We start from the raw sequence: 9,892 nt of genomic DNA, 5'->3' as shown, positions 1-9,892 counted from the left end.
GCGTTCTTGAGTTACCATCCGAAAACCATTTTACTATTTCAGGTCACCGTGACTTGACCTTTGACCTAGTGACCTCAAATCAAAAGGGGTCATCTGCGAGTCATGATCAATCTACCTATGAAGTTTCATGATCCTAGGCGTATGCGTTCTTGAGTTATCATCCGACAACCACCTGTTGGACGTCCCGACCGACCGACGACTGACCGACCGACCTACCGACCGACCGACCGACCGACATGAGCAAAGCAATATACCCCCTCTTCTTCGAAGGGGGGCATAAATATTTTTCGAAAACCTAAACGCTAAGTGGGACGGACGGACAGACGGACAGTGCGATCACTATATGCCGCCCTTCGGGGGCATAAAAACGTTGTTCCCGGGAAATTTTTTCGCAGGCACAAGCAAATCGTAGTACACGTAAAGGTTAAAATATTTATGAATGAAATGTACATGAGCGTCAAGGTGCACGTTTTATAGTTTATTATAGTCTCATCCAATATTTACAATTTTCACAATGCATATATAAAAATAAAGCTATAGATACAACATTGGCCATTCATGAAAGGAATTATAAGAGACTTATTCAACGCTTATCAATGTATGTTACATGACTATCATGACTATACATGGTAAAAACTACATTACCACCACCGACCCTATCAAGAATGCCATACACTTCCAATATAGTGTCCGTCATTACAAAATGCATTATTGCGCAAACAATTACACATCTTAAAAGATCTTCCAATTACCATGGTCATTCCTTGATTAAGATGAATCGTGGTGATAATATAAATCTCCAATGTAATATCAACTTAAATCAGTTTTTCATAATGTATTAAGTAAAATTGCTAGCCATACGTTAGCTTGAAGGGAAGTAACTCGAACCATATTGCCAACCATTTTTAAGCCCTAAAGAGTTACCTTTCTTTAACTTCATTCAAATGTTTTAGCAAGCAATTTTAGTTTATTGTTATAGTCCCAGTCTATATACAATGTATTGTACAAATGTCTTTCAACATTCATAAATAGATACATTGCATTCTATATGACCGTTCAACAAAAGACTTATAAGGGACCTTAATGTACATACATGTTATTCATTATTACACTGATAAAAACATCAGTAAATTGATCAGTCTCACCTATGTACTTTTAAAATGTATTAAAAACTAATACATGACTATTTTTATGCAATAATAGAAAAGTATATTACATGTTTAGATATAATAGTTTTAAAAACAGATTATAACCTGCACTATACTATACACGTCTTATTAACAGAATAAAATTTGTGTAAGAAATGTTGAGAATGCTGCTACTCTAAATAATATCCAGAATTTAGAAATTCTAAATTTAATAAATACAATACATCTTTGCATGCGGACTCGCAATTGGTGGTTACATATTTTAAAAGTGAAATAGTGGTTGGAATAGCATTCATACTCCAACTGAACATTCAGCATAAGATCTTAATGTGCATACTCACTAACAATACTGGTCTTTTAATGGTATTTCGGTGTACAAAATATTGACGGTTGCGATCTATGTGGGGTCTGAGTTTTATATATATATATATATATAATATATATATATAATATATATATATATATGATCAAAATGTGTGATTTTGACCTTTGTGTGTGACTTTGACCATGACCCTAACAACCTGGATCTTATATTTGAAACTCAGCTAGATAATGGAGAACAATTGTGACAGTTATAACAAAATTCCTTGATGCATAGTAAAGGAATTACCAATTAATGAATAATTCCTCAAATTTGTGACCTTTGACCTCAATGTGTGACCTTGACCTTAGCCCCTAGGATTATGGGTGTTGAATGTGAAACAACCCCAGATGATTGGAATAACTATAGAAGTTGCATGGCTCTGGCTCATGTGTTAATGAAGATAAAGCTCTAAGCTTCTATCAAAAAGCATTTTTTTCAAGATACAAAGGGCCATGACCTTAGCCCCTAGAATTATGGATGTTGAATGTGAAGCACCCCTAGATGATTGAGAACAACTATGGCAAGTTTCATGGCTCTGGCTCATGTGTTAGTGAAGATAAAGCTCTAAGATTATATTAAAAAGCATTTTTTTCAAGATACAAAGTGTACATCATCCTCTTATCCATATAATATACTCATACCAAGTTTCAATGAAATCCGCTAAAGCACTAACAAGATATGGCTCTGGACACAAAAGTGCCGGACGGACGGAAGGACGGACAAACAGCGCCAAAACAATATCCCTCCGCCTATTACTGGGGATAACAAATGCCTACGAAATGTTCACGACTTAAGTAAGGCTAACGGGTGTATACTTTAAATACAATATTTAAATGGTTCACTTTTTTGCAAATAGGACTAGATGGTGAATTATAAAAAACATTTATTAGAAACAAGATGGTAACATTTCAAACAATGTACAAAGCAAAAAATACAATTTCATGTTATGGTACAATTTTGCATTAACATGTTATACAATTTAACAACCGACGTTTAAACATGTGTTCAATTTAGGAACTAATCAGAACACAGAGCCCACTACTTACAACTAATAAAGAAAAAAAATGAAATTAAGCATTCTACTAAAACTAAATTAAGAGTGAAGGTAGGTAACAACAATTTTTCATTTCAGAAACTACAGAAGTGAACTGCCAATAACGATTATACAATGATTTAGTGACAATTGTTTTGCTCTATGGGACATATATATCTGAACTAGTTTTATGCAGGTGAAGTGTACCTGAACAGTTTTAAAAGATAACAGTGAAAATAAGGGACATTCTGCTATATACAACACAGGATTAATTTGTACCTGTATTTAAATTAGTATAAACCTGCATTTTAAACATACTGTTCTTTGAGTAGTACATCATAATGTAGCCTAGATATTAGTATACATGTATAAATTTCATAGATAAACAACACACACACTAGGCCACCATGCCACTTTAAGGATTAGAAGATGCAAGATACAACCTTTTATTTATAATATGTATATAGTACTAATAAAAGTAAAAAATATCTATGTTCATGTTTAGCTATGGACGGACCACAAACTGATTATAACAAAATATCTAATATTAAGCTTTTTTTCCTGTGTACATGCTATTATTAAGGAAAACCTTGCACATTGCCTTTAAATAACTTTCTTAACCAGACCTGAAAATAGAAATATTAACACACTGACCAACTAAGCAATTTTTGAAAACAGGTGAAATTTGCAAGCCACAAAGGGATTCCACAGATCTCCCAATTCCTATGAGAGCTCTACTGCAGCTAACCAGGCAGTAAACGGTTCTTCATACATAAGCTTTATAACCAGTTCATAAAACTTACAACCACAATGAATTTTAAAACATCTGATATCTTAAGACCCGTCAGGGCTCTAAAAAGACAAAATTAAGACACACATTAATTTTTTGATTGTACATAGTTGGATTCCAGATGATGCTTTTGTAGAGAGCTGGAGTTGCCATTTCAGGTTCTAGGAGCACATCTTTTCAAGTTTCAAGTGTTTAACTCTCTTGTTTTATACTGTAAGGCAAAGTCAGGAAATCATATTGCTCACAGGAAACTTGAATGCATTCATGTCTTTCCTTCCAATAGAATATCCTTGATTTCACAACCATTGATGGACTCTGAAAATATAATTTGACAATTGTTAAGGACTCTCTATTATACAATTACAAATGTTTAAATTAATGTATAAAAACAAATTTAGTTGAACATGATTGTTTACAACTGTTTTACAATTGTTTGTTGAAATGTGACAATTTACAACATTTTACACTATTTTGAGTGTCAGTAATACAGTCCACCAGAACAATGTATAAAAGAGAGTTGTTTAAAATGTGGCAATCTTATTGAGATAAAATGACTGAATGGATAAATACAAAAAAAAGATAATATAACTTAAACTAATAAGATATTTTAGAGTTAGCGCAATAAACTCAATGTTGGAAAGTAGAAATTGTTAATTTTTTTGCAAATAGCCATTTGGAAATATGCTTCCCCTGGTTATAGTTAACATGCATACTCAATTTGAACACCATGTCTTATATCTCTGAAAAAATACAGACATAAACTGCCTAATAGAAATTGGAATGTCCTGATTAAAGCTATACTGTTTTACTATTAATTAAAGCTAATGTTTATGTTAATGTTTATTTAAAGTTAATTAAATACAGTGTCTTTATGTTGCCAAAAATTTGCTCATTATATCATTATAATTATTGTCTTAAACCTAGTTATATCAATTTATTACATACTATTTTATTTTTACTGTGTTTTAATATTGTAGCCGGTATAGTTTAATTGCTTAAGTTTCGTACGGCATTTTTATTTATATCACACAATTTTAGATTATTAATCCTTTAAGTAATGCTGCATAATAGTATCAATCACTCTTATATTTTATCAATTGAATGTACATAAATATGTTTTGTACAACGCCATTGAGTATAATTATATAAATAGGTGTTTCATCAAATTAGCAAGTTTCAAGTTGCAAAGCTAAAACATAGTCCCACACAGATTTAAAGCAGGGCTTTGGGATAACAAATAAAACTCGAAACAGGCAGCAACTGGGTAATCCACAACTAGGCCGAGAAAAAAATTGTTTTCAAAAGCCGACGGACCCTTTTTGTGTGCGGAGCAGACCCTAAGCATTTTATTGCCGTTTGAAATAAAAAGTACTTGTTTTTTTTATTTCTTTTTTACATTTTATCATATCTCAAAAACATAATTTGGCCAACTTCTTAGTATATGGAAAGAATGTTATATAGGCAATTGGGAGATTTTTGTCTCTGGATATCTTTGTTTCAGTAGGAATAGCTTGTGTATAAAATAAAAATCATTTAAAAAAGGAAATGCCAACCTACCTACTCTAAATCATATTGAAATATTTGTTTTGCAATATTAGTGGAAACAAACAAATTTTGTACGCACTAGTAAAATTAACATTATTGTGCAGTTTTTAACCACTATTGTCACAATTAATTTAGTCCATATATTATCAAGATAATGAGTACCGTTTACAATAATGAGCTATGAAAACAAACACTTAGTTACTACACATGTAATTCTAAAAGGTAAATTGTATACGCACTAGTACAATTAACATTACAATGCAGTTTTTAACCACTATTGTCACAATAAGAAAAGAATTCATGTAGTCCAAATATTTTCAAGATAATGATTACCATTTATGATAAAAAGCTATGAACACAAACACTTAGTGACTATACATGTAATCCTTAAAGGTAAATTGTCAACAAGAGACTCTTAAAGTTTGTAAGGAACATAAAAAAATGCATTTTTGTATCCTGCAACATTGTTTGCAAAATTTAAAACAGTCTGACAGAATTTTGACTCCGACTAAACAAACGCATCTCAATTGTCAAAATCTACAGTAACAGGAAACAGTGTTGATGCAATGTATTTTACAGTTGAATAGTGTTGTTGAACTTGAAGATGGATCCTTGTTATACCCCGTTATAAATAAAGGCATAATTTGAATAAATGATTATTCAGGGCCCTCAATCTATCAAATCTGCGGCTGAATTTCGGCCGCAGTCCCCCACCTGAAAAGTATATTTTTTTCCCCTTTTGGGGGGAAAAATTCCCTCTGATTAATTTTTTTTATATATTTTAAAGATGTGTCTCATGATTATTATATCTCAATTCTATTTCAATTTAATCTTGTTAAACATACTTAATTATGAGAAAAGAAATGAATATAGTGCAAACATGTACAAATGTAATAATTAGAGAGTAGTAAAAAAATCCCCCAAAAAGGGAAACCCCGCAAAAATTCCCCCTCATGAGGGTAGCGACCCGCTTCCCCTAAAATGGATTGAGGGCCCTGGATATAAAAACTGGTAGTGGTATCAAATGTTCTTGTCGCCGTGACGTAGTGGATATGGTGTCCACCTAGCGATTATGAGGTCAAGGGTTGGAACCCCTCTGTGGGAGCGTTCTTTAGATCTCCCCCATTGAAACCCAGGAAACAGACTGGAGAGTGTTTCAAATATTCCTTACTTTTAGGCTTTCTATGCAATCGAGCTTAAATAAATAGGTTTAAAAAAAAAATTATTGTCAGGCTGACTGACAGTCTTTCATCTACACATTTTTTTTTTCAATTTAAACTGTACAGTTGTTTGCTTGAATTTGTTTTCTGCAATTTGGGCCCAATGAATTTACATGAACATGATACCCCACCAATGTCAACATGATTTAACTTAATTTTGACAATGGTACATGTATGTTAAATCACCTGGTTGTCACTATTGTTTCCAAAATTAATTGTATCGCGGGCATCAATTATTATCATGACCATAACAAAGGGTAAACGCAGATCTAGTACTTAATCTAGAATATAATTTAACCAGTATAAACAAGATTATTTACAATAAAGACTTCATTTGTCGATATCGTGATACATAAAAAACAATATCATAGCGTAAGTTCGACACACTTTCTTATAAACTTTATGTAGGAATGTTAATCGATAAATGATTATGTAAGTATACCTTAATTGTCGTCATCCTTGTGTCCGAAGATTAAAATTACCTAACTCATGATCTGAAAAGTTGTTTACAGTATCCATGGAGGCAGACATCTTGAAAACTTCGCAGTAAATATTCGCCGATTTGCCGTTTTGCAAGACGTTGTTTCATTGGTTAGTTCAAACTGTTTGGGTCAAACAAAGTATCACAACAGTTACAAATATATCACCGCGGTGATAAATTTATTACCGCAGTGACAAAAATGTCACCGCGGTAACAATTTTGTCACCGCTGTGATATCTATTTTAAGCTGTTGGCGTATCTGTGTTTCCCAAAGGGTACGTCATACAGAATTCGTGACGCACTTACCATTCGCTCTCAGAAAGCAGTTTTATCCATGATCATGAGCAATATTCTGGTAAGTTGCGGTTGTTATCAACGAGGAACACGTTTTTTCTCCAAATTTAACATTTTTCCGATTTAACTCAGCATTTTAGCTAATTTTAACTGGTTTTAACTTCGTCTGCACTCACTTTCTCATATTTGCATAGTAAAGGTTACACGTCACTATATAAAGATTAGTCCTTAAACTACTTAAACTTGATTAAAAATCGGTTGGTTATTATTGTGTTTGGTTACATAAAAAAAGATTACCTTTTACAAAACGGAAACTGATTTCGTCACAGAGCAATTTTTCGACGACTTTGATATTAGTTCTATCTATGGCTATTCATTAAAACTATTTAATCAAAAACGGTATCCGTGTATTTAACGTTTTGGTTATATTTCTTACGTATATTATACATGATTATTTAAATATCCTCTCTCTTTGGTATTTTAAGATAGATTGTGATTGTTGATAACAATATTTCAACTCGTACTCAATTATTTTCGTACCAAACTGTGAATGATTGTAAACAATAGTTAAACTTGTATCCGATCATTTTGTACTTCAGTACACAGTTTCATACTGTAAAAAACTGTGCTTACATAAACATAGGATATTGTTTTATAAAAATGTGCATTTTATTGATTTTTCTTTTGTTAAATATTTTAGAAGATGGTCTTTCAAGCGCTGGGCGTAACACACTTCATACATTATTCTGCACAGCAAAACTGACTGGATGCTAAATTCTCAACAATGATGCCATTCGAGATCTATCGAACTTGCCAGGGATGGAAATGTATGCAATTGTGGCCTTGAAATATTCAATAGTACTGTTGATTTATTGTAATGTGACATTGGGCGACTTCGATCGCGCACTTTAGACAGGAAACGGAAGTTGTAATACGCATGTCTGGTAGGGTAAGTGATCGAATGCGCCACTCTGGTCCCAACCGGCTTGTTATTGCATAAACCAGCCTCTGGTATAACGTGGGCTCCATTTCGTTTTCGGACTTCTTTCGAGCAAAATGGCCGCGCCCATGGAAAGTTGTCAATTGAAGGACAACAAAGTGCAAATCTTGTCCAATACTAAGGATACTGATAAATAAGGTATGCTGTTCAGTTAGGCTATAGCTTGCCTCGATTCAAAACCAAAATTATGAACTCTCGGTCCCTGGAATTGGAAAGGAACAATGAAAATTCGGATATCTACGTTCTGTAGTATAACTTTGTTTTTAAACTTCTCCCCATGGTTCGAGCTGTCTTCAGCAGTATTTCTATGAAACTAACAATACGTATTTTTTGTTTCATAGCTATAGTGCTTTAGACATAAAACACGATCATCTTCGAAGTCAAGTTTCTTGGAGCAAGTTTGAGGTAAGCATTTATCCAACATAGTTTATACTTTTTTGTCAACATAATTACACAGTAACAGATGCACATTAATTTTCCATAGTCAGTGTCCAAGACTTGCCATGCCAACCATCTCAAGTATTCTTATTGTCTGGTCAAAAATACAAGTCCATGGTCATCGTATGTTGTAAAACTAACATATATCATGTATTTCAACTTTGTTTTTATGCCCCCGGATCCCGGGGGGGGGGGATAACTTCCTAAATTTTAGGGTATGGATGCCCTACTGAGACTTCCGAACAGTGACCCATTTTTATACCGGAATTCTGATAAAGTAGACCCATTTTGATACAAGATTTTTTAAAAAGCAGACCCATTTGTATACGATACAAGTGAGAAAGTGGACCCATTTCAATACAAGAATTTTGATAAACTATACCCATTTTATTCTTCGACAGGAAGTAAAAATATCCACACGATCCCGGCCGTCAAATTTGTACAAACAGATAAAAACAGTCAAGTTTCTGCATCTTTCTCGCTACTGAAATTTAATTTGTTGATGCCAATTTATATAATAGAATGAAATTTATCATACCCATTTTGATACTGATACTTTCAAATCTATATGCCTTTAAATCCAAGCAAATTTCTGATTTCAATACCCATATCTATACTTAGATGCTCAAACCCATACCCATGTCTATAATTTTAATAATAACCCCATATTTTTGGCACATCCGTATATACCCGTTTTTAGAAAGTTACCCCCCCCCCCGGGCCCAGGATCGAATGATCGAGGGTTAATTGTTTTGGGCCTGTCTGTCTGTCATTCTGTGGAAAACTTTAACCTTAGTTAAACTTTTACAATGCATCTCACGGAGCTGCACATTTTTAGTGGTGAAAGGTCAAGGTCATCCTTCAAGGTCAAAGGTAAAATATATGGCTTCAAAGCGTCGCTGTAGGGGGCATTGTATTTCTGACAAAAACATCTCTTGTTTTTTTATGTACCGGGTATTAATTAAATTCTTATAAAGCAAAAATGTCAAACACTCCCAATTTAGAATAGTGTGGGCAATTTTTTTTGTAAGCTTCTAAAACAACCCTATGGTCCAGCTGGACGACACAAGAGTTGAAATGTAATGTCCCTGTCCAACCAGATTGGTTTAACCTGGAAGTAAATTAGAATCTTGTTAAGGAACTGTAATTCAGTACATCTCTTAGTCTTATTCATGAAAAAAGCAAAGAATTTAGAGTATTTTTACAGGACTTATTCTTTGGAACCAAATACTGCCCATTAAAAAATCAGCTGAATATTGGTGGAGTTTCAAATCGTTAGTCAATCCAATAATAAAACCTAAACGAAGATATTGTTTAATCAAATTTAATATAAAAGCGTACATGTACATTTAGCTACAATGACATACCATTTTCATATTACTGAGTACTCCTCAGAGAAAAATTTGTCAAAGAATGTTGCAGCACACATAAAAATAAAGAACACACTTGATTACATGTACTTTATTTTAATACAATGCATTCTTACTAGTAAGTTTAACTGACATGTGATATTTGCACTTATCCGATAATTAAAATGTGAACACGTGCGAAATAATATGAGTAAACTTTGTAAAAGAAA

The 9,892-nt window shown here is 33.2% G+C and overlaps 1 long non-coding RNA gene across 1 annotated transcript; it reads right to left on the bottom strand.

Moving 5' to 3' along the window:
* Positions 1 to 2,382: 2,382 nt before the first annotated feature.
* On the bottom strand, positions 2,383 to 6,838 carry LOC127841774 (uncharacterized). Its single transcript, XR_008031327.1, has 2 exons — positions 6,543 to 6,838; positions 2,383 to 3,650 (listed from the first exon to the last, which is right to left on the bottom strand). It is a non-coding gene; the product is annotated as an uncharacterized LOC127841774 (long non-coding RNA).
* Between the last annotated feature and the right edge of the window lie 3,054 nt (positions 6,839 to 9,892).

The sequence above is a fragment of the Dreissena polymorpha genome, chromosome 8, assembly GCF_020536995.1.
Source record: "Dreissena polymorpha isolate Duluth1 chromosome 8, UMN_Dpol_1.0, whole genome shotgun sequence".
Taxonomy (NCBI): Eukaryota; Metazoa; Mollusca; class Bivalvia; order Myida; family Dreissenidae; genus Dreissena; species Dreissena polymorpha.
The sequence above is the reverse complement of the archived record's forward strand: the minus strand, read 5'-3'. Positions and strand labels throughout refer to the sequence as shown.